Below are 24,806 nucleotides of genomic sequence, written 5' to 3'. Positions count from 1 at the left end.
CCCCACTGGGCTCGGAATGACAGAAATAAGACTTTGATTATGGTAATGCGTCTTAGCAGACCATGCAACTCATGCAATGAAGCAGCCAATAAAACGTCATTTTGAAACATTTGCTAAAAAATGCAATTAGAGGGGAAAACACCATTCTAAACAGCGCACCTGATAGCGGTTCCATATGTGACAGAGATTAAAATCTCTGTTAGAAACACAGAAATAGGGGGAATCTAAATATCCAAAAACTAGGATGGGGTTGATAATTTGACTAGGATTGTGCATTTGGCTTCTGGACAACGAAATAAAGTTGATATGAAAACCAATAGAACAGGTGAGAAATGGGTCCAATAGGGAAGTAAATGGAAAATACATTTACATAAATTGTCCTAATTTCTCCTGTCGATACAGAACTAAATGGAATCGCTCAAAACACTTCACCAGAAAACATGACTTAAACCACAGAGGAATCGAGGATCATTATCTTCTTGAAAGACAAGAAGCCAGCAATTTGGGCAGCGCGGGTGGCAATGGGCCTAGTTGATTATTGTGTTGCGGCTGTCAACGAAAGCATCTCAATTACGTGTGAAGATAATGTGTCTTGAGTATAGTTTAAAGTGTTGAGACAAGAAGAAGGGGACGGGTGTGTGGTGAAGATATAGGCGAGCCTCTCTCCAGAGCGGCTCAACTGTCTCCCGCAAAATGCTTGCAACATGCATTGTCTCATTGTGTGAATTGTTTGCCATTTTTATTTTTGTTCCCCAATTACATATGTCGTCAGGTTTTCATCAAGGACCCCTCTGTACTTTGCTACGTTCATCTTACCCTCAATCTGGACTAGGGATGCACAATATATCGGTGAACATATCGGAATGTCTAGTTTATCGCCCCGATGTTTCCAAATCGATGTCAAAGCTGAAGTGAATACCTATATAATTAGGTACATGACGTAATGACGCCACGTAAAATGTAGCACTACACGTGCAACACAGCATTCCTAACCCAGCACACAACGTCTGCTGTGTGGCTCGAGCAGAGTCAACAAGTCGAACAGTCATTTGACAGAGTAAGAACATTTCAGAGACAACTCGAAGGCGAAATCCATTAAAGCCAAGATAATGGAATTCATTGCCCATGACAATCAACCGTTCTCTGTCGTGAGTGATGCTTTTCGTGTGATACCCTCTGCTATTTTTCATGGAATTAAATCGTCACGCCTGCTCAACAAAACTGCCGACACTGAGGAAAGTTGTTTTGATGCTCATGAATGTGCTGGTTGTCGCTGTGGCATTTGAGAACATGTTTCAAACTGTGCCACCACCATGCTCGATGCTAGGTACAAGGAACCGCTACTTCGATGCAGACAAGAAACAGGGTTTACGTGAAATGTTACATACACAGGTGGACAAGATGGAAACGGACACAGTGACATTGCGCACCGAGGAAGAGAGGCCACAGATAGACAGAGTTGAAACTTCACTACTTGACATGTATGATGAAATCCTGGTTGAGAATGAAACGACTGAACAAATTAACAACGAAACAGCACAGCAAGTAAGTGAAAGAAGTAGGTTTCGATTATGTTTTACTGGTAATGGGGACATACGTAAAGGTCAACAAAACAACTGTTTGGTTAGTGTGTGTGTGTAACCTTCATTTATGTAGGCAAGTCAGTTAAGAACAAATTCATATTTACAATGACGGCCAAGCCCGGCAATACCCGGACGACGCTGGGCCAATTGTGCACCGGACTATGGGACTCCCAAACTATGGGACTCCCACACTCATAGCCTGGATTTGAACCAGGGACTGTAGTGACGCCTCTTGCACTCAGATGCAGTGCCTTAGACCACTGCGTCCATGTGTGTGAGTTAACTATTTAACTGTACTCAAATGCTTAAAAGGCCGCTAAAAACCTTTATACTGGTTATCGGTATCGTTTTTTTTGTCAAGGAAAATATTGAATGTCAGTATCGCCCCAAAAATGTAATATCGGTGCATCACTATTTACTACACTCAAATCAAATCGTATTTGTCACATGCACCGAATACAACAGGTTTTGTTCACCTTACGGTGAAATGCTTATTTACAAGCCCTTAACCAACAATGCAGTTAAGAAAAATACCTAAAAAAATATATAAAAAAATAAATAAAAGTAACAAATAATTAAAGAGCAGAAAAATAACAATAGCGAGGCTATATACAGGGCGTACCGGTACATAGACAATGTGTGGTGGTTAGTCGAAGTAAGAGGTAAATATGTACATATGTCGGTAGAGTTATTAAAGTGAATATGCATAGATAATAAACAGAGAGTAGCAGCAGTGTAAAGGGGGGGGCAATGCAAATAGTCTGGGTAGCCATTTGATTAGATGTTCAGGAGTCTTATGGCTTGGGCGCCCCGGTACTGCTTGCCATGCGGTAGCAGAGAGAACAGCCTATGACTAGGGTGGCTGGAGTCTTTGACCATTTTTAGGGCCTTCCTCTGACACTGCCTGGTATAGAGGTCCTGGATGGCAGGAAGCTTGGCCCATGTGATGTACTGGGCGGTGCACACTACCCTCTGTAGTGCCTTGCGGTCGGACCATGTTAGTTTGTTGGCGATGTGGACACCAAGGAACTGGCCCCGCCGATGAGAATGGGGGCGTGCTCGGTCCTCAATTTCCTGTAATCCAGAATTATCTCCTTTGTATTGATCATGTTGAGGGAGAGGTTGTTGTCCTGGCACCACACGGCCAGGTCTCTGACGGTGATCAGGCCTACCACTATTGTGTCATCAGCAAACTTAATGAGTTGGAGTTGTGCCTGGCCATGCAGTCATGAGTGAACAGGGAGTACAGGAGAGGACTGAGCACACACCCCTGATGGGCCCCTGTGTTGAGGATCAGCGTCGCGGATGTGTTGTTACCTACCCTTATTACTTATTACCTGGGGGCGTCAGGAAGTCCAGGATCCAGTTGCAGAGGGAGGTTTAGTTCCAGGGTCTTTAGCTTATTGATGAGCTTTGAGGGCACTATGGTGTTGAACGCTGAGCTGTAGTCAATGAATAGCATTCTCACATAGGTGTTCCTTTCATCCAAGTGGGAAAGGGCAATGTGGAGTGCAATAGAGATTGCATCATCTGTGGATCTGTTGGGGCGGTATGCAGATTAGAGTGGGTCTAGGGTTTCTGGGATAATGGTACTGATGTGAACCATGACCAGCCTTTCAAAGCACTTCATGGCTACAGACGTGAGTGCTACGGGTTGATAGTGATTTAGGGTTAGAGTCCCGCTCCTTGAAAGAGGAAACTCTACCCTTTAGCTCAGTGTAGACGTTGCCTGTAATTCCTGGCTCCTGGTTGGGGTATGTACAGTGGGGCAAAAAAGTATTTAGTCAGCCACCAATTGTGCAAGTTCTCCCACTTAAAAAGATGAGAGAGGCCTGTAATTTTCATCATAGGTACACTTCAACTATGACAGACAAAATGAGAAGACAAAAAACCCAGAAAATCATATTGTAGGATTTTTAATGAATTGATTTGCAAATTATGGTGGAAAATAAGTATTTATGCATCTGCTTCATCTGACCACTATTTTATTGACCGAGTCACTGGGGCTTCCTGCTTTAGTTTTTGCTTGTAAGCAGGAATCAACTGCTGTTTACAAATATACATTGTCTTACCAGAGGCTGCTGTTCTATCCTGCCGATACAGTGTATAACCCGCCAGCTGTATGTTATTCGTGTCATCGTTCAGCCACGACTCTGTGAAACATTAGATATTAGTTTCTAATGTCCCGTTGGTGGGATATACGTGATTGTAGTTCGTCCCCTTTATTATTCAGTGATTGTAATTTGGCCAATAGTACCGATGGCAAAGGCAGATTAACCACTAACCTCAAATGCTGTGTATTATATACCATTTTGTAGCTCTGAGTCTTTACTTTTATCCAATGTAAAAAAATAATAATAATAATTCAATCATATTTTGCTACTTAAGACCAATTTGAGCCGGTCGGTCACATATTCTCCCTGGCATTTTCATTAATTGTCATGTTAAACACTGTATTCAAAGTGCCCACTTGGAAAACTAATGATTATTCTAATTCTAACAGTTCACCCAAGTGTTTTTATTACATGAGGACAAAGATCGTACTTTTTGGAGAAATGTCCTCTGGTCTGATGAAACCAAAATAGAACTGTTTGGCCATAATGACCATCGTTAAGTTTGGATGAAAAAGGGGGAGGCTTGCAAGCCGAAGAACACCATCACAACCGTGAGGCACAGGGGTGGCAGCATCATGTTGTGAGGGTGCTATGCTGCAGGAGGGACTGGTGCACTTCACAAAATAGATGGCGACATGAGGGAGGAAAATTATGTGGATATATTGAAGCAACATCAAGACATAAGTCAGGAAGTTAAAGCTTGGTCTCAAATGGGTCTTCCAAATGGACAATGACCCCAAGCATACTTCCAAAGTTGTGGCAAAATGGCTGAAAGGACAACAAAGTCACGGTATTGGAGTAACCAACACAAAGCCCTGACCTTATTCATATAGAAAATGTGGGCAGAACTAAAAAAGTGTGCGCGAGCAAGGAGGCTTACAAACCTGACTCAGTTACAACAGCTCTGTCAGGAGGAATGGGCCAAAATTCCTCCAATTTACGCTTGTTTAGCATTTGGTTTGCATTGGTTTGCATTGGTTTATGTAAACTTCTGATCCACTGGGATCAAATAAAAGCTGAAATAAATCAAATCATTCTCTCTACTATTATTCTGACATTTCATGTTCTTAAAATAAAGTGGTGATCATAATTGACCTAAAACAGGGAATATTTACTAGGATTAAATGTCAGGAATTGTGAGAAACTGAGTTTAAATGTAGTTGGCTACGGTGTATGTACACTTCTGACTTCAACTGTAGCCGTTGCCACCCTAGGGAAATAAAGCAAATTTTGAACTTTTATCATTCAAAAGCATAGATCAATTTGAAAAATACATATCGCCCAAATGTAGTTAAATCAACTGGTAGTTACATCAATAAATAAAAGGCATTATTTTGCAATAGGATTTTTTTCTCCCAGGCATTTGATTTGAGCCGTAAAGGAGCTTACGCACCTACCACCCAACTACTACTATCAGATTATGGGGGGGACAATGTTCACTGTTTTTTGTTCCTCCACTTTGATTCTGAAATCTTGTCATTTTTGCAGATTAAGTTTTTGAGATAACAATAAATATTCATACATTACTTACAAACTAGCTATGACGTAGCCAATGAACATATAGCACAACTTTGGATTTCAACCCGTCTCAAAATCAAATGGTTTAGACCGTTTGGAAGTTTTAATGAGTTCATTTTCTCGTCCTGCTTTCCATGTTATGAAAATATCAACTTTACCCTGTATATCTCAAAAATGGCCATACACACTAATTGTTAAATACAAAACTAGCAAAACTATTGCTGATTCTGAACCAGAAATATAAAGTAATCAAATCTAACGCCCCATTCAGCAAGTAGCCTATAGCCAGATGACAGTCGTGTTTCCGGTAGCTTACTTTAATTCTAGTAAAACACCATTTTCAACAGTGCATAGATTAAAAAAATAACAGGTCGCCTACCTCAGGTAGATCAGCGTGCGCAGTTTGACTAGGCTACTGATATTTCCTGGGGTCAGCATGCTAAATGACTTGTCGATCAATGACTATTAACACAGATACATGCTTAGTTCCACACTGGAGATGGTGCATCAGTTGTCACTAAAAGATTAGGTATTTTCAGAAGTGAATATAATCAACAAAGTAATATGATCAACAAAAATTATCAGCGATTTGTAATGTTTGAATACATTTTCTGACCGAAACATGCAACATTTGGATCGGTTTTGGGTTCGCTGTCCGATGGAGACATCACTTAAACAGTTGAATCGAAATGTCCCACTTCTATCACGGCTGTCTCGATTTTTTTTTAATACGGTATGACTTTACTCACATAAAATCTGTGGATGGAAACGTGGTTAGTTAAGGCCATTTTCTGCTATAGACTGCAGGAAATGGCAGTTACAGAATTGCCCCTTGTTAAAAAAATTGATACTGAGCGACATTGCCTTCACGTGCACAATGAACAGTGAGATGTGTGCATCAATATTTTCAAGTCACACAGACATACACACACACACACAACACATAGATGCACACAGGCAGAACTTCAAAACACACACATGGGATGGTTAGAGAGTCACATGCATGAAAGTACAATCAGACACGGAATACACTGGCTGAAACCGAAAACAACGTGCACTGACTCACTCACAAGATGCTATTTCCAGTGGCGACATGTCATTCAGGTGCAGGTGGTGCACAGCCCTACATGTTTTGAGATGTTATTTTGGCATTAATACGTGTCACATATCACTTTGCAAACGTTAAAAAAATTTATTATTTTTTAACATTGCGTTAATAAACTCATATCTCCCTGACTAGCTTTAAGCACCAGCTGTCAGAGCAGCTCACAGATCACTGCACCTGTACATAGCCCATCTGTACATAGCCCATCTGTAAATAGCCCATCCAACTAACTCATCACCATATTGTTATTCATTTTATTTATTTTTCTCCTTTGTACCCCAGTACCACTACTTGCACACTCATCTTCGGGCACATCTATCACCCCAGTGTTTAATTTGCTATACTGTAATAATTTCGCCACTATGGCCTATTTATTGCCTCACCCCCTTATCCTACCTCATTTGCACACAATGTATATACACACCTTCTCTATTGTATTATTGACCGTATGTTTGTTTATTCCATGTGTAACTGTGTTGTTGTTTGTGTCGAAATGCTTTGCTTTATCTTGGCCAGGTCGCAGTTGTAAACGAGAACTTGTTCTCAACTGGCTTACCTGGTTAAATAAAGGCGAAATATATATATATATATTTTTTAAATAAAACCGCATACAAACATTGTCTATTTTTTACTTTCTTGACTAAGGCAGCTCCAAAATGACAGAAAGGTCAGATAGCAATTTAGTCGGCTTTGGGATTTTGTTTTGTTTTTCCAATGTTGTAAATATATGAGTCCTTTGATTGGTTCATGATTTTGTTAATTGGAATTATTTTTTCTGAAGCAATGCTGGTGTCAGCTTGGTTGGTTAGGTCCAACGGCAGCTGACAGAGGGCTCGTTTCTGGGCTCAAATGTCATTTTTAGTGTGTTCAATTATGTTGTTGTTCAGGGTGAATTTATATTTATGTTTCTGACATCTGCTTTTTTTGTTATTATTTACTGCCAGGGTCCAATTATGGCAATATTGCTCAAGAATACTAATGTTCTGTAGAAGACCTTCTTTGGTTGGTGATAGAAGTACCGAATCATCAGCATATAGCAGGTATTTTACCTCTGTGTCAAATAGTGTGAGTCCTGGGGCTGGAGAATGGTACAACATGTCTGCTAATTCATTGACATAAATGTTGAAAGATTTGGATTCAAACTGCAGCCTTGTCTCACACCTCAACGTTGTGAAAATAATGATTTTCTTTGGATTTTGATTTGTATTGCACACTTATTTTTAGTGTACATACATTTTATTAAGTCATACACCTGATCACCAAGCCAACTTTGTAGAATAGCCCTTCGTGCCAAATAGCATCAAATGCTTTTTTTAAAGTCATCTCTCTCTACTACCCCTCTACCCCTCTCTATCGCTACCCCTCTCTCTCCCCTCTCATTACCCCCTCTCTCTCCCCTCTGTCCTCTCTCCCTCTGTCTGTTAGCTCCCCTCTCTCTCCCTCTGTCTCGCTCCCCCTTATCTCCCTCTGTCTGTGTCGCTCCCCCTCTCTCTCCCCTCTGTCTGTCTGTCGCTCCCCTCTCTCTCCCCTGTCTGTGTAGCTCCCCCTCTCCCCTCTGTCTCTCCCTCTATCTGTCTGTGTAGCTCCCCCTCTCCCTCCCTCTGTCTGTCTGGCTCCCCCTCTCCCTCCCTCTGTCTGTCTGGCTCCCCCTCTCCCTCCCTCTGTCTTTCTGTGTCCCCCCTCCCTCCCTCTGTCTGTGTAGCTCCCCCTCTCCCTCTGTCTGTGTAGCTCCCCCTCTCCCTCTGTCTGTGTAGCTCCCTCTCTCGTTACCTCTCTCTCTCTCCTTACCCCTCTCTCACTCACTGCCTCAGGACATTACAGCTAAATGGAGACCAGAACAACAAACTGGACAGACAAGAAAGACTGAAATACAAGGAGCTGATGTTTCCCCCCTCCCTCCCTTTCTCTCTCCCCTCCATCTCTCTCTAACGCATGTATAGGAAGAAAGCAAATGGGGGTGATGCTAAGTCTGACTGCTGAGCTAACGCTATGACGGCTGAGCTAACGCTATGACGGCTGAGCTAACGCTATGACTGCTGAGCTAACGCTATGACTGCTGAGCTAACGCTATGACTGCTGAGCTAACGCTATGACTGCTGAGCTAACGCTATAACCCCATATTATGTCCTGCCTAGCTAGCTGTCATGTCAGCTAGGTGTCGCCATGACAACACCACCTATTTATCCCTTCAGAGGGACCATCTTGACATTTCGAGATGTTCCACATCTTGACAAAAATGTGGTACGGTTAATGTAGCCGATCTTCTACAGTTGGCTGGGCTGTTAATAAAGCCTCTCATACAAATGGTCATCAGTCAGACTACTAGAGGAGTTAGGCTAGGGTTTACTCGATACAACTGCCAGATGAGGTTGGTTACTTGGGTTCAGGTCGTTACCCAGCTGCCACGGCCTTTCAGTGGCAGTCAGCTATGTCTTCAGTCCTGGCACTGCAGGGGGACTCTTAAAGCCTTCGATCACACCGATAGTGTCATTACGCAAAATAGTACGCAGCATCATCTGGATGTTTGTGCAACAAAAGTTCAACATGCTATAATTTCTGTCAAGCAGTCTACGCACACAGTCAGAAGCATACATTCGATATATCCAACGTATACGCCACGCAGAACACACTGCAACTGCCTCTGCAATGCAATGCTGCAAGGGAAACGCAGCGCTCCATCGGAATTTAATGTACTTCTTTCGGGTGTACCAAAATGCAATGTCGGTGTGATCGAGGAGTTGACTCTCACTCCCTCTCCAGCTGAACTGGCTGCTTTAAAGGCCTGCCAGGCCAAGCCAGGCCAGCTGAGCTCTCCCTCTTCTCTCAGTGCATCTCATTTCACCTCACAAGGGAGAGGAAGACCGTGAGTGTGAATACTCTTGCAACACATAGGCTAGCTTCAACCAAATTCGCTGCAGTGATTTTAAAAAGGCAGAGACAGACGGACGGACGGGGGGTTACAGAGTTGAGCTTGGGACAGTCGAATCACGAGTGGCGATGCACAAAAGAGGAGAGAGAGAGAGAGAGAGAGAGAGAGACGGGAGAGGAAAGAGAGAAACGGTGACAGTCACTGAATCACATTGTGCGGTTGATGATAACCATCTTATTCAGAAGAAGGCACTCCGTCACAAGCTTACAGTGGCTCGGGGTGGTTAACGGATATTCACGAAGAGATCTTACACAGTTTCCTATCATAACCTACTAAAACAGTATTATGTGGAAAATAAACAGTATCCTGCCCTTTTACTACGCTGAACAAAATTATAAAAACGCAACATGTGGTGTTTGTCCCATGTTTCATATGCTGAAATAAAAAGAACCCAGAATTTATCCATAGGCACAAAAAGCTTATTACTCTCAAATTTTGATGGAGCACGCAATTGGCATGCTGAGTGCAGGAATGTCCACACGAGCTGTTGCTAGAGAATTGATTGTTCATTTTCTACCATAAAGCACCTCCAACGTCGTGCACTTGCCCAGTCATGTGAAATCCATAAGGGCCTAATTTATTTATTTCAATTGACCAATTTCCTTATATGACCTGTAACTGCATGTTGCGTTTATATTTTTATTCAGTGCATTCGGAAAGTATTCAGACCCCTTGACCTTTTCCACATTTTGTTACATTTACAGCCTTATTCTAAAATGTACACAATTATTTTTGTTCCTCAATCTACACACAATACCCCATAATGTCAAAGCACAAACAGGTTCCTATATTTTTACGAATGTATTAAAAATGAAAAAAATTCAATATCATATTTACTTTGTTGAAGCACCTTTGGCAGTGATTATAACCTTGGGTATTACGCTACAAGTTTGGCACACATGTATTTGGGGACTTTCTCCCATTCTTCTCTGCAGATCCTCTCAGGCTCTGGCAGGTTGGATGGGGAGTGTAGCTGCACAACTATTTTCAGGTCTCTCCAAAGATGTTCGATCAGGTTCAAGTCCGGGCTTTGGCTGGGCCACTCAAGGACATTCAGAGACTTGTCTTGAAGCCACTCCTGGGCTGTCTTGGCTGTGTGATTAGGGTCGTTGTCCGGTTGGAAGGTGAACCTTCACCCCAGTCTGAGGTCCTGACCGATCTGGAGCAAGTTTCAATAAGGATTTGTCTGTACTTTGCTCCATTTATCTTTCCCTCGTTCCTGACTAGTCTCCCAGTCCCTGCTGCTGAAAAACATCCCCACAGCATGATGCTGCCACCACCATGCTTCACCGTAGGGATGGTGCCAGGTTTCCTCCAGAAGTGACACTTGGCATTCAGGCCAAAGAGTTCAATCTTGGTTTCATCAGACCAGAGAACCTTGTTTCTCCGAGAGTCTTCAGGTGCCTTTTGGCAAACTCCAAGCGGGCTGTCATGTGCCTTTTACTGAGGAGAGGCTTCCATCTGGCCACTCTACCATAAAGGCCTGATTGGTGGAGTGCTGCAGAGATGGTTGTCCTTCAGGAAGTTTCTCCCATCTCCACAGAGAAACTCTGGAGCTCTGTCAGAGTAACCGTCGGGTTCTTGATCTCCTCCCTGACCAAGGCCCCTCTCCCCTGATTGCTCAATTTGGCTGGGCGGCCAGCTTCTGAAGAGTCTTTGTAGTTCCAAATGTTCCATTTAAGAATGATGAAGGCCACTGTGTTCTTGGGGACCTTGGGGGTCCACTGGGAAACACTGACCAACACTTTGGTTCTTACTCTGTCACAATAACCCCTTCCTGGCTTTTTTGGAAGGTACCCTTCCCCAGATCTGTGCCTTGACACAATCCTGTCTCGGAGCTCAAAGGACAATAAACTTCAACCTCATGGCTTGGTTTTTGTTCTGACATGCACTGTCAACTGCGGGAACTTATAAAGACAGGTGTGTGCCTTTCCAAATCATGTCCAATCAATTTAATTTACCACAGGTGGACTCCAATCAAGTTGTAGAAACATCTAAAGGTTGATCAGCGGTAACAGGATGCAGCTCAATTTGAGTCTCATAGCAAAGGGTCTGAATACTTAAGTAAATAAGGTATTTCTGTTATTTATATTTAATACATTTGCAAACATTTCTTAAAACCTGTTTCCGCTTCGTCATTATGGGGTATTGTGTGTAGATTGATGAGAAAGGGGGGGTACCTAGTCAGTTATACAACTGAATGACTTCAAATTAAATGTGTCTTCCGCATTTAACCCAACAACTCTGAAACAGAGAGGTAGGGGGGGCTGCCTTAATCGACATCCACATCTTCAGCGCCTGGGGAGTGAAAGGGTCTGAATACTTTCTGAATGCAACGTATGTATATGTGACCGACTACATCGATTCGGTTTTATGTAGCAAAAAAAACACACTTTATCAAGTCCTTGGCCTATATTCCAATCTGACTTTGGTGCAGGTCATGTTGTTCTTCACATTACCGTCTCTGGTAAACACACACTATATCAAATTAAATCAAAGTATTTGTCACATGCACAGGATACAGAAGGTGTAAACGGTACAGTGAAATGGTTACTTGCATGTGCATAGTAGCAACATCAAAAATAGAAAGTATGCAGAATTTTGTTTTATAAATATTTCATCATTATTAAATTATGCTTACCCAGACACACTTGTCTAAATTGATGGGTCGTGTGAAAGAAATGCTAAAAGCACCTCCCAGTCACATCTAGCTAAGTGGATGGGTCACTATGGTCTAGACATCACACATTCATGAAATACAATAGATAGTCGTAATCACCCCCAGACACACTGGCTAAGTTGATGGGTCAGGTAATCATCTAGCGAAGTGGAATATTTTGTTTAGACATGTAGCTAGTTAGTTAGTTAGTTAGTTATCTAAACAATGAATCACAACCCCAACCCATACTACTAGCAATAAAAACAGATTGTCATAGCTAGCCACCGTGTATGAAATTCTGTAGTATGAGTCAGCAGGGAGCTAAAGCTAACCAACTAGGTTCAATGTTAGCTAGCGAACAGTAGGCTATAACTAGCAATGCAAATGGCTTTCGAACATACAAAAAAATATTAATGCACAGACCACACAACATTCGCTAGGGTGTGGTGGCAGTAGCAGGAACAGCGGCAGTTGGTAAAGAATGCAAGCGACTTCAATGGCTAATTTGTCTGAACATGGGAAAAGATTTATCACCAGATTCTCAGGGAGTACATTATAAAGGTTGAAGAAGCAATACTCCAATCAGCAGCTCCATACTACTTGTCAGACATAGACAACTGAGACTGTATACTGGTTGTTGGGGTGGGATTGCTGTGTTGGGGTGGGATTGCCGTGGGTGGCTATTGATCATTTGATTGTATTTCTTATGTCTTACTCATTATTAGGAAGAATGACGGACCAAATTGAATGTTAGGTACGAAATATATTGGAGATTATATGAATCCTATCAATTAAAAAGGGACAATTTGGGTGCAGAGGCTTCATTTCATAGAGATGTAATTATATTTTAACAAAATCATACTTCAGGAAGGCTAATCTTAGCTGTTTCTTACTACAGAAACAATTTCAGAACAATCTGAGATGGTGAGCAACAAAATCCTCTTTAATGTGCTTTTTGAGGTGGAATGACTCATAGGAGAAATCCTCCAGAACAACAGACTATTTTGTTTAGTAATAGGTTCGCTCCGAACACCACTTGTGAAAGTTCTCATGGGGCAAGTGCAAGCCTTATCCTGTCTGACTCCTGTCCTGGACATGGCTGTCAATAGTACACATCCTAGATGCTACTGCCAGGCTGACATAATGCAACAACAGTAAGGCCTATACCTGGAGTTGCACACCATTCAAGGCTACGTGGGGTGAGCTATCGGCACAATGGAAAATTGCAGAAATTCTGCAGCCTGGCACAGAATTCATAACACCTGCACACAGTCAACAACAACTCCAATAAACACTGATCATAGATAACTGTAGGCCAGTGAACTTTCCCTTACTGTGAGCACCTGTAGGTTTTTATGCAAATATTTGAATATGGCTCAGGAGGAGGGTGTGAGTACAGTTGTTTTTGTCGACTGCTGCCTGTATTTCAGGTGAGTGAACAAACTTCAACTGGCCTGGGCTCCGTTACCATGACTACCGCTACTCATAATCACCAAGGGAGAAAGGGCTTCTCTGTGGAACGCCAATTGGGTGTTTTCTTTGCGTGTCAAAAAAGATACACTTTCAAACGGTGTTCCATACTTCTTTCAAACTACAGGCACCAGAGGAATGCTGCACGTGTTAATGTTGAGGACTAATTCATATCCATTTGGCTAAAGTCCACAGTCGTCGTTAGTCAGTCTTACCATAGCTAACTTACGTCAAGGCTGTCAGGGTCAACTAGCTGTCCCTGACATGTCATCTAACGTTACGGGTAACGTTAAAACAGTAACATATAGGCTATCCGTGGTCATTTACCCTGACGTCATGTGTCCTGTAAATAATCAGGGGGCCACTAACTAGCTGGCTAACTAGTCATTTGCCAATACAGATGATAGAATATTACAACTACCGAACCCAGCAACTACTGTTAGCTAGCTAGCAAATTTAGCAGTCCCCGTCATTTGCAAATAACGCCAACGTAAGGTTACGATAGAGCGGTAGTTGTTTCTGCAAACAAATGCATTTCCAGTTGACACACGGTTGAGTACAATAAACGGTAGCTGGCTGGGACCGGGTAGAGCTAACTAGCTCGCTAATGTTAGATTGCTACTGTAGTTAGATACCGAGAAAAGCAAGCAGCGAAAGCACTACCTCGTTACGTTACACCCGCTAGCCTAGCTAGCTACAGAACTCTGCTTTCTCCAGCCAACTTCGTGATGCCCCGAGTTTATGCAGAAATGTTCATTTGCCATAACACTAGTTGGAGGAACACTAGCTAACTTTACTGTCTAGTTCGGACATAAAACCGTCAGCGAAACCGCTCGGCCTTCAAAGTGATGCACAAACCTTGAACGTTCGGCAGCCCACTGAGCTAATGTTGGCTTAGTTACAGTAGCCAGCTATTTAACAGCACTTCAAAATATCTCCAGGCTAAAAGTGTCCTGTTCAGAGGAGACACTCAGCTTATTTAAACACAGACATGCATATACGTGTCGAATATCTTACCTGTTTCGACAATTGTGTGTTATTCCAAAGACGGTTACCATAACATTGCGCTAGCTGGGAAGCTAGCTACATCTGCAACAGCATTTAGGGCTGTAAACACAACGCAAAAAAACCTAGTGCGTTGGCGCCTGCGCAGTACAACACACCTACTTTGAGTGTTTCAGGAAAAGCTCTTTTTGAGACCTATCTGGTTATTGTCATCCAGACCAGTATTACATTTCAAAGTGTATCTTTGCAAAATAATAAAACAAGACTATATGAAAAAATTGAGAGACAATGTCGGATAAAAATCGAATGAAGTGTCAAATAAGTGACAGATAAACATATTCTGCATATCATTCAGTCATCAAGCTTCAAGTTTTTATTAGTTGTATGAACAGGATACACATGGTGTATATATATATACACCGTCCAACGAAATGCTTACTTGCAGGTTTCTTCTCGACAATACATCAACAATAAGACATAATACAACATATAAATCAATAAAATAATACCAACATAAAGTAAATGGTTCAGTAGAATATAATAAATATTTTTGCAGAAGTGTAAAACAGGATGCAAAATTATAGTCAAATAAAACAACATTGTATTAGTCACATGCTTCGTAAACAACAGTGAAATGCTTACTTACATGGTCCTTCTGTGGCTCAGTTGGTAGAGCATGGCGCTTGTAACGCCAGGGTAGTGGGTTCGATTCCCGGGACCACCCATACGTAGAATGTATGCACACATGACTGTAAGTAGCTTTGGATAAAAGCGTCAGCTAAATGGCTTATATATATATACTTATGGGCCCTATCCCAGCAATGCAGAGAGAAAGAAAATAGAGAAATAATAGAAAAATGAAACACATAATAATAAAAGTAATAATAGATATGTGTAATGATAACTTGGCTATATACAAGGGGTACCAATACCGAGTCGATGTGCAGGGGTACGAGGTAATTGAGGTAGATATAACTAGGAATAAAGTGACAGATAGTAAGAGTAAGTTAACTATTTACGTAACTATTTAGCAGTCTTATGGCTTGGGGGTTTAAGCTGTTCAGGGTCCTGTTGGTTCCAGACTTGGTGCATTGGTACCTCTTGCCATGCAGTAGCAGAGAAAACAGTCTATAACTTGGGTGGCTGGAGTCTTTGACCATTTTTAGGGACTTCCTCTGACACCGCCTGATATAGAGATCCTGGATGGCAGGGAGTTTGGCCCCAGTAATGTACTAGGCCATAGGCACTACCCTCTGCAGCACCTTGCGGTCGAATGCCAAGCAGTTGCCATACTAAGTGGTGATGCAGCCAGTCAAGATGCTCTAAATAGTGCAGCTGTAGAACTTTTTGGAGATCTCAGGGCCCATGCCAAATCTTTTCAGCCTTCTGAGGGGGAAGAGGCTTTGTCGTGCCTTCTTCACGGCTGTGTTGGTGTGTTTGGACCATGATAAAGCCTCAGTGACGTGGGAGGCAAGGAACTTGTAGCTCTCAAACCCACTCCACAATAGCCCCTTCGTTTCCCGTAGTCCACAATCAGCTCCTGTATCCTGCTGACATTGGGGAAGAGGTTGTTGTCCTGGCACTACACTACCATGTCTCTGACCTCCCTATAGACTGTCTCATTGTTGCAGTGGTGAACAAAGTACACAATTGACATAGTTGAGTAAAGATACCTTAATAGAAAATGACTCAAGTAAAAGTGAAAGTCACCCAGTAAAATACTACTTGAGTAAAAGTCTAAAAGTATTTGGTTTTAAATATACTTAAGTATCAAAAGTAAATGTAATTGCTAAAATATACTTTAGTATCAAAAGTTAAAGTAAAAGTATAAATAAAATTCCTTTCATTCAAATTCCGTATATTAAGCAAACCAGACGGCACCATGTCTCCATGTCTCCATGTCCATGCCAGATCAGAGGCAGTAGTGATGCCCAGGGATGTTCTCTTGATAAGTTTGTGAATTGAACCATTTTCCTGTCCTGCTAAGCATTCAAAATGTCACAAGCACTTTTGGGTTTCAGGGAAAATGTATGGAGTAAAAAGTACATTTTAAAAGTAAAAGTTGTCAAAAATATAAATAGTAATGTACAGATACCCCAAAAAACTGAGTAGTACTTTAAAGGATTTTTACTTAAGTACTTTAAACCATTGCATTATCATCGTTGATCAGGCCTACCACTGCCATGTTGGCAGCAAACCGAATGATGGTGTTGGAGTCATGGGCGGCCAAGAAGTTGTGGGTGAACAGGGTACAAGAGTACAAGAGGGGACTTAGCACACACCCCTGAGGGGCCCCATGTTGAGGGTCAGCATGGCGGATGTGATGATGCCTACCTTCACCACCTGGGGGCTTCCCATCATGAAGTCCAGGATCCAGATACAGAGGGAAGTGTTCAGTCCCAGGTTCCTTAGCTTAGTGATGAGCTTTGAGGGCACTATGGTGTTGAACGCTGAGCTGCAGTCAATGAACAACATTCTCATTTAAGAGTTCCTTTTGTCCAACTGGCAAAGGGCAGTGTGGAGTGCAATAGAAATTGTGTCATCCGTGGATCTGTTGAGGTGTTATGCAAATTGGAGTGGGTCCAGGGTGTCTGGGATTATGGTGTTGATGTGAGCCATGACCAGCCTTTCAAAGCACTTCATGGCAACAGATGTGAGTGCTACGGGGAGATAGTAATTTAGACAGGTTACCTTGGGAATCACGTGACCCTTGAACGAGATGGCCGCGTGAACTGAGAGCTCCGCACATGTCATTTCCAATTCTTAATCTTACCTCCACTTCAAGTTAGCTTTAGTCAAAAAAGTAATGGCGGCTACAACAGGTGACATTTACATGTGACTTTTTTACTGGGATTCAACCAATAGTCGTGGAAAAAGCCTCCAAGAAACAGCTAGCTTCAGAAAAAGTTAGCGCCATTAACTAGAGGCCCAACAACTGCCAACCTCGTCCTCTGTCGAAGACATCCTTTCTGAGCTGAGATCCCAACGTACAGAGCTCAACAGCAAACTAGATGGCATTCATTCTCAGCTCAATGCGATAGGGGGCAAGGTGACAACCCTGGAAAATTCCTTGCCTGACATCAACAACAAGATAACCATCAACGCGGTGCACCTGGATGAGGCAGAGCGCCGAATCCTATTCATGGAAAACTCACAGCCAGACCCCATGGAAACAATAGCATCTGCTAAAAAGAAAATAGAGCATCTGGAAGAGAAAACAGAAGACCTGGCAAATAGGGGGCAAAGGAATAACAGTGCTCTATTAAACCAGGCCAAAAAAGAAGAGAGAAACATGCCAATGATCCGCTACCTGCAAGACAAACTCCCAGAGTGGCCCCAACTGTCCACAGACAGGCCCATAGAACTTGAGAGAGCTCACCGAGCACTGAGGCCCCCACCATCAGCTAGACAACCACCGCGTAAAATCACCATATGTTTCCTGAGATTCACCGACAAGGGAACGAGTCCTACAGTCGGCGAAAATCAACAACATTACAGTGGGGAATGCCAAACTCACTTTACACCAGGACTTGTCAGCTGGAATATGCCGAAAGTGCCGAGAGTTTGACGAGGTGAAGAAACACTTAACTGACCGCGGCATCATCAGGGGATTCAAATATCCAAACGAGCCCAGGATTCTTCACCAAGGAGCCCTGCAACACTTCAAAACTCCCGAAGAGACAAAACGTTTTTTGAAGGACAATCCTGGTTACTGAGAAATGGACCAATAACTAAAAGTGATTACTGTTATTACTAATGGAGGTAAGACAACATACGGCCGCCATCCAATGACCCACCAGCCCTGCTAAATGTCATTATAGCCATCTATTTTATATTTATCTTATTTTAGCTGAGAGAAGCCTAGCCTAGACCTACTAATGTTTAGCCTACTTTCATTTCCCCTTTTATGTCAAGTGAGAAAATTAACAATTTACAGCCCGTTATCTTGTATGTAGAACATATAGGCTAATTGGCAGACAAAGTGTTCGGATACTGTCAATTTATATTGGGCCTATAATTTTCACATAGGCCTTCACCATTGATAGCCTGTCGATTACGACACATCTACAGACCTAACGAGAGGCTCAGTGTGTCCATTTTATGCCTATGGTTATGAACGCCTTATCCTGTTGATATTTAGTTTTATTAATAACAAACAACTTATCTTATAGATCCGTCTTAGGCATTTGCTGCCTTATTCCTGTTTTATTTAGTCCAAACGATTAGGCCTATGTCCTTTGGGGGATGTATTTGTAGGCTGGGCTATTGATTTTATTTACTTAATTTATCCCTCTCTTTTATTACTGTGGTCTGGAACGGGGCTACGTTGTCACTTAATGCGGGCGGAGAGGATGAGGAGAGGATGATTTTGTTTCTCTCTCTCTTGGGAGAGAACTGTTCACATTTTTCTGAACACAGAATTGTGACTGAGCGTGGGGTTAACAAATTCAAACGGATATGTTGAGTTGTTTGTGAACTCGACTGGGGTGTTTAGTAATGGAACTCTAGTGCAAGTCATCTCTGGGTAAAGGTGGATAATAGTTACCGCAATCGGAGACCATGTTGACCGTCAGTCCATGGATCCGGAAGACGTGCTGCACCATGAGCATGGCCATCTCCTTAGACGAGGGCAACTTAGGAAGGGGAATAAAATGGGCGGCTTTGGAAAACCGGTCCACCACCGTAAGGATAGTGGTGTTGCCATCAGATGGTGGGAGGCCCGTGACGAAGTCAAAGATAGATGGGACCAGGAGCGGTGAGGGACAGGAAGTGGTTGAAGAAGGCCAGCCGGAGTTGCCACGGAGTCTTCTTCTGCACACACACAGTACAGGCGGCAATGAATGCAGAGACATCAGGAACCGTGGTGGGCCACCAAAAATGCTGTCGGATGAAATCCAAGGTTCGACGGGAGCCAGGGTGACAGGTGAGTTTCGAGGAATGTACCCATTCCAGAACAGGAGCATGGAGCATGCTCCCTCCCCCCCTCCCCAGACAATAGCATCCGCTAGACAGGAAGTAGGGAGGATGGTCTCGGGGTTCGAGGGTGTAGTAGCGGGCTTTACAGATGTGAGAGCTCGTCAGGCTTCACATTCTTGGACCCCGGGCTGTAGGAAATAGTGAAATGGAAGCGAGTGAATAACAGGGCCCATGTCGCCTGCCTGGAGTTGAGGAGCTTGGTGGTGCAGAGATTTTCCAGGGTTCTTATGGTCCGTCCACACCAAAAATGGCTGTTTCGCTCCTTCTAACCAGTGCCTCCACTCCTCCAATGCCATCTTGACAGCGAGTAATTCTACATTTCCCACATCGTAGTTCCTCTTTGCGGGGTGAAGGCGATGGGAAAAGAAGGCGCAGGGATGCAGCTTCTGGTCCTGGGCAGAGACTCCAACACAAACTGACGGGACGGGTCCGGATGGATTAAGATGGGGGCTGTAGTGAATCGCTGCTGGAGGTCAGAGAATGCCTGGTCAGTTGCTGGAGACCATATGAACGGCACCTTGGGAGAGGTGAGTGCAGAGAGGGGGGAGCAAGGGTGCTTTAACCCTGGATGAAACAACGGTAGAAATTGGAAAACCCCAGGAAACGCTGCAGCTGCACTCTGGATGTGGGTTGAGGCCAATCCACCACCACTCTCACTTTGTCAGGGTCCACCTGAATATTGCCTGCAGTGACGTATCCTAGGAAGGAGATGGTGGTGCGATGGAACTCACACTTCTCCGTCATCATGAACAGCTGGTTCTCCAGGAGACGCTGGAGGACCTGTCGGACATGCTCTTGAGCTGACCGAGGATGTCATCAAGGTAGACAAACACAAATCGGTTCAACATGTCTCGGAGCACATCATTGACCAAGGCCTAGAACACTGCGGGAGCGTTGGTCAGTCTGAACAACATCAACAGGTACTCGTAGTGCCCTCTAGCCGTGTTAAAGGCATTTTTCCACTCATCCCCTTCCCGTATCTGAACCAGATGGTAGACTTTCCGAAGGTCCAACTTGGAAAAGGTGGTTACCACCCCAGCTCAAAAGCTGAGGAGACGAGTGGTAGCGGGTAACGTTTTTTAAGAGCCCCCGGTAGTTGATACATGGACACAGGGTCTTTGTAATACGTCTGTGTGTAGCAGGTGAGACGAGTCAGGCGCAGGACAGCAGATATGAGTAATGAAAGAAAATGTACTCAATATTATAACAATGCACGTAGTAAAAATACCAAGCCACAAATACAGACCGCAATACAATAAACAATTACAATTACTCACAAACAAACATGGGGGAACAGAGGGTTAAATAATGAACAAGTAATTGAGGGATTGAAACCAGGTTTGTAAGACAAAGACAAAACAAATGGAAAATGAAAAGTGGATTGGCGATAGCTAGAAGGCCGTTGACGTCGACCGCCGAATGCCGCCCGAACAAGGAGAGTCGTGACAGTCTTGTCTTTCTTCTCCACAAAGAAGAACGTTGTGCCGGCGGGGGAGGAAGAGGGATGCATAAGCCCAGCAGTAAGAGAGTCCTCAATATACCCTTTCATCGCTTTAGTCTCCGGACCAGACAGGGAATAAAGTCACCCCCGTGGAGGTGTAGTGCCCGAGGAGAAGGTCGATGACGCAGTCATAGAGCCAAAGCGAGGTGGCACAGGCCTGGCTGAAAACCTCCCAGAGGTCCTGGTATTCTGCAGGAATGGTGGAGAGGTTTGGTGCTTCTCCCAAGCCCACAGCAAGACGTCCCGGGGCAGGCAGCGCTGACTTCAGGCAATGCACATGACAAAATGGGCTCCAATCCAGGATAGAACCAGTAGCCCAGTTGATCAGAGGATTCTCCTGGAGCAGGGAGAACCCCAAAACCACGAGTGCATGAGGGGATTCAATCGGCAAGAACTGCATACTCTCCCTGTCATTGCCCAACACTCTCAGGTTAATGGGAAACGTAGTGTGGGTGACTCTGCCAATAGAACGCCCATCCAATGCTCTAACGTCCATGGGAATGGATTCCCAGCTCCAATACCAGGGTAGCGTCCATAAGGCTCTCATTCGCCCCAGAGTCAATGAGCACCCGGAGAGACTTGGACCGGTCACCCCACAACAGGGTAGTATGGAGAGGGGTACGAGCAATGGAGGATGGGAAACTTCAAGTACGGCTCACCAGCGTACTCGTACCTACTTGATGAGCTTGGCTTTTTAATGGGCAGGTAGCTAAGAAAGGTGCCGTAGCTTCACAATATAGACTGCTCTGGGTGTTAAGTCGGATACAATCTAGCCGTGCCCAGTTGCATGGGCTCCAAAGGAGGCGAGTCGGCAACCCTGTGATTTCCGAAAGAACTCGGGTTCCCTCGGACATATAGACTTCGGGTCTCTGGGATTCCTCTGAGGCGAGGTGGGAATCGAGGGCGAGCTAGGGCAACAGGGCACAGATTCCCTCTCCCTCCTACGTTGTCGTAGCCAGCCATCGAGCCGTCAAGGTTATGAGGGAGTCAAGGTCCATGGGCAGCTCCTGGGCTGTGGGCTCATCTTTGATCACCTCCGATAATCTGTGAAGGAACATGTAGAACAATGCTTCCGGGTTCCAGGCACTCTCAGCCACCAACGTGCGAAAATCCACTGTGTAGTCTGTGTAGTCTGTCACACTACGGGAGTCTTAACATAGCTGGAGCAGTTTAAGCAGCCTCTCTCCCGTACAACGGAGAATTAAACACCTTCCGTACTCCTGCCACCAACTCCTCCAGACCGAGGCAGATGGCGGACTGTAGCCCCCACACCGCCATAGCCCAGACGAGTGCCCCCGGGACATCAGCGTTATGAGGTACGCTATCTTCGAGCGGTCCGGGGGGAACGAAGAAGGTTGCGGAACGAAGATGAGGGAGCACTGAGGGAGAAAGGCACGGCAGTTTCCAGAATCTCCAGCGTAGCTCCGGGAGGAGGCAAGCGGGGTTCTCGGGACCCTGCGGTAGGCTGGGAAGAAACACCGCTGGTGGCAGGGTTGCTGAGAGTCTGGGGGATTACTGTTGTGGCCCGCTGCCTAGTAGGAAAATCCTTCGGAATTGCTCCAGCAATGTATCGAACGCCTGGTCATGGCGTTCTGCCAGGGTATGGAGTCCCTCCATAAGGCATTGCAGTAACTCCTCGTGTCTTCCAATGGTGGCTCCTTGCTGGGAGACAGCATTGTGGAGCTGGGCTGAGTCAGCTGGGTCAGGCATGGCCAGTTCGTACTATGCAAACACAGGAGGCAGATGGCTCGAGTCTCTGATATTTAATAATAGACAAGGGGCAGGCAAGAGGCAAGTCAAGAACTGGCAGAAGTTCGTAAACCAGGTCAGAGTCAGATGGGTACAGGACGACAGGCAGGCTCGAGGTTAGGGCAGGCAGAATGGTATGGCAGGCGGGCTCAGGGTCAAGGCGGGCAGAATAGGCCTGGAGGGAAAGGCCTGGAGGGAAAGTGAGTTGGATAGGTATTAGGTAACTGCAGCACATGAAACTGAGTAGTCACAGCCCACTATATTTAGACATGGTGTATATCACCATATGGCTCTGGTCACAGCCCACCACAGACCGCAAGATGGAGACACGGTGTCATTCACACTTGCACTTGATGTTGATCCCAAATCAGTTGAAACAGGAAACAGTCACATTATTCGTTTTTTATTTTTTTTATTTTATTTTAGCATGCAATGTTTCAGGTACTGAAATTTCAGGTACTGAAATTTCACAGGTAATACTGATTCATCCAAATAGTATCAGAGGATTCTGCTTGGCCACGCTGTCAGTGAAAGAGCAAACAGGAAACAAAGAGAATCAACAAGTCAGGCAGTTGGCTGGTCACATCTGAACACATACTGTATGTACAGCAGATCAAACTGAACCCTGCCTTGCAATGCCATTAGATAAGCGAAAGAAAACCTTTCACAAAGTGATATTTCAAATGAAATAAATGGAATACATATTCTTCATGTACGTGGACATTTTTAGGTTGTCTGGAGAGTTCCCTCTTTCTGAACATTTATTTGTCCCTCTAATACAATATTTGTGGGAAATCTGATCACATGTTGTTGTAAATGAGCAGCAAGTCCATCTAACGATGGTGCCACCTGTATAAAATAACGATGGATGTGTGTACCATCTTGACTTTCATTTCAGTTTCAATTGAACAATAGATTTGCAAAAGAAAATGTCAAATACAGACATAGATATTCAAACATCATTTCCATCATAGTTACACAATTAACAAATAGGCAAATGTTTCCCGGCTTTACACGAAACCATTCTCTGCTCATTTTGTTAACTATTCAGCAAATTTTCAAAATTCTACTGAGGCAAAAAAATACTACATCCAGAGAAAAATACTACAACACAACCAATGATGGTAGTAAGTAAGTAAGTAATAATAATAAATTGATCATAATCAATAATAAAGCATTTCAAAAGCGGTAAACAGTAAAATGCTGCAGGCAGACTACAATACTTGGCGTGGCCACACAGTGGGCATGTGAAGAACACTTACAGCGCTGGGTGTGTTGTATCACAACTACAGAATCATTCCTCCTTCGCCATAACAACAAGAGGGACTAGCATGCATGGCCTGGGGTTGTAGGGTTACACTGGCTGAATAGTGGGTAGTAAGAACATCTGGCAGTGATGGGGTGGGAAGTGTGGTACGAGCAGATCCTTACACCAGTGCTTCATTAGACAGGCACTGGAACACACAGGGGATTCATTCTATCTACATAACTCCCAATAATGTTCTTATTGTACCCAACCCCTTCCCACCAGGTTTATAATACAAATATTGGAATTGAATAAAAAACAAAGAAAATAAAGATCATAGCAAAAATGATAAATCACTCCTTGAACACATTCATGTGGTGAAAAGTTACATTAAACAAGATTATTCATGTAAATACTTGCGCTCATCACCCATAATATTCAGTGCTGAAGATGCGATCAGATCAGTAGCTTAGCTATAGAACTCCTCCCTGAGGGCTGCAGAGACTGGGCTCTAGTACTCCCTGCTGGAACAAACCTGAACTACAGGAGGCAGAGCAGCCTGTCATCACAACACCATACGGCCCCGTCAGCTTGACCAGTTCTAAACCTTAAGAGACGCCGCTGCCACGTCTCCTTTAGGGCCAGACCTCCTATGTGTGCCCACCAAAGGGCCTCGTGGAGACGATTAGGAACTCAAGCGATTGATTGTATATAACATGGCACTAAGAAGACGTCTTGAGTCAAAGTCTTAACACAGGAAGAGGGAACAAACAAGAGAAATATATTGGGCGAGGTAATGCTTACAGGAGGCTTGAGTATTGACCGCCGACAGTCCTTGTGAGAGAGGGAATATACTGTATGTCTGTAGGGCAGTCCTTAAGGGTCAGGAAGCACTGGTCAAGTTGTGTCTCACTCACTAGGCCTGTCTGCCTCCTTTCAGACCGTAAAAA

The 24,806-nt window shown here is 43.9% G+C and overlaps 1 protein-coding gene across 2 annotated transcripts in view; it reads right to left on the bottom strand.

The window, feature by feature from the left end:
- The window catches only part of LOC118387911 (rab GTPase-activating protein 1), a 137,555-nt gene extending 122,995 nt beyond the window's left edge, over positions 1-14,560 (bottom strand). For both annotated transcript variants that reach the window (XM_052525957.1, XM_052525959.1), the window contains exon 1: positions 14,396-14,560. The gene's annotated coding sequence lies outside the window, so the exon portion shown is untranslated. The remainder of the gene's footprint in view (positions 1-14,395) is intronic.
- Between the last annotated feature and the right edge of the window lie 10,246 nt (positions 14,561-24,806).

Source organism: Oncorhynchus keta, chromosome 9 (assembly GCF_023373465.1).
Source record: "Oncorhynchus keta strain PuntledgeMale-10-30-2019 chromosome 9, Oket_V2, whole genome shotgun sequence".
Lineage (NCBI taxonomy): Eukaryota > Metazoa > Chordata > Actinopteri > Salmoniformes > Salmonidae > Oncorhynchus > Oncorhynchus keta.
The sequence above is the reverse complement of the archived record's forward strand: the minus strand, read 5'-3'. Positions and strand labels throughout refer to the sequence as shown.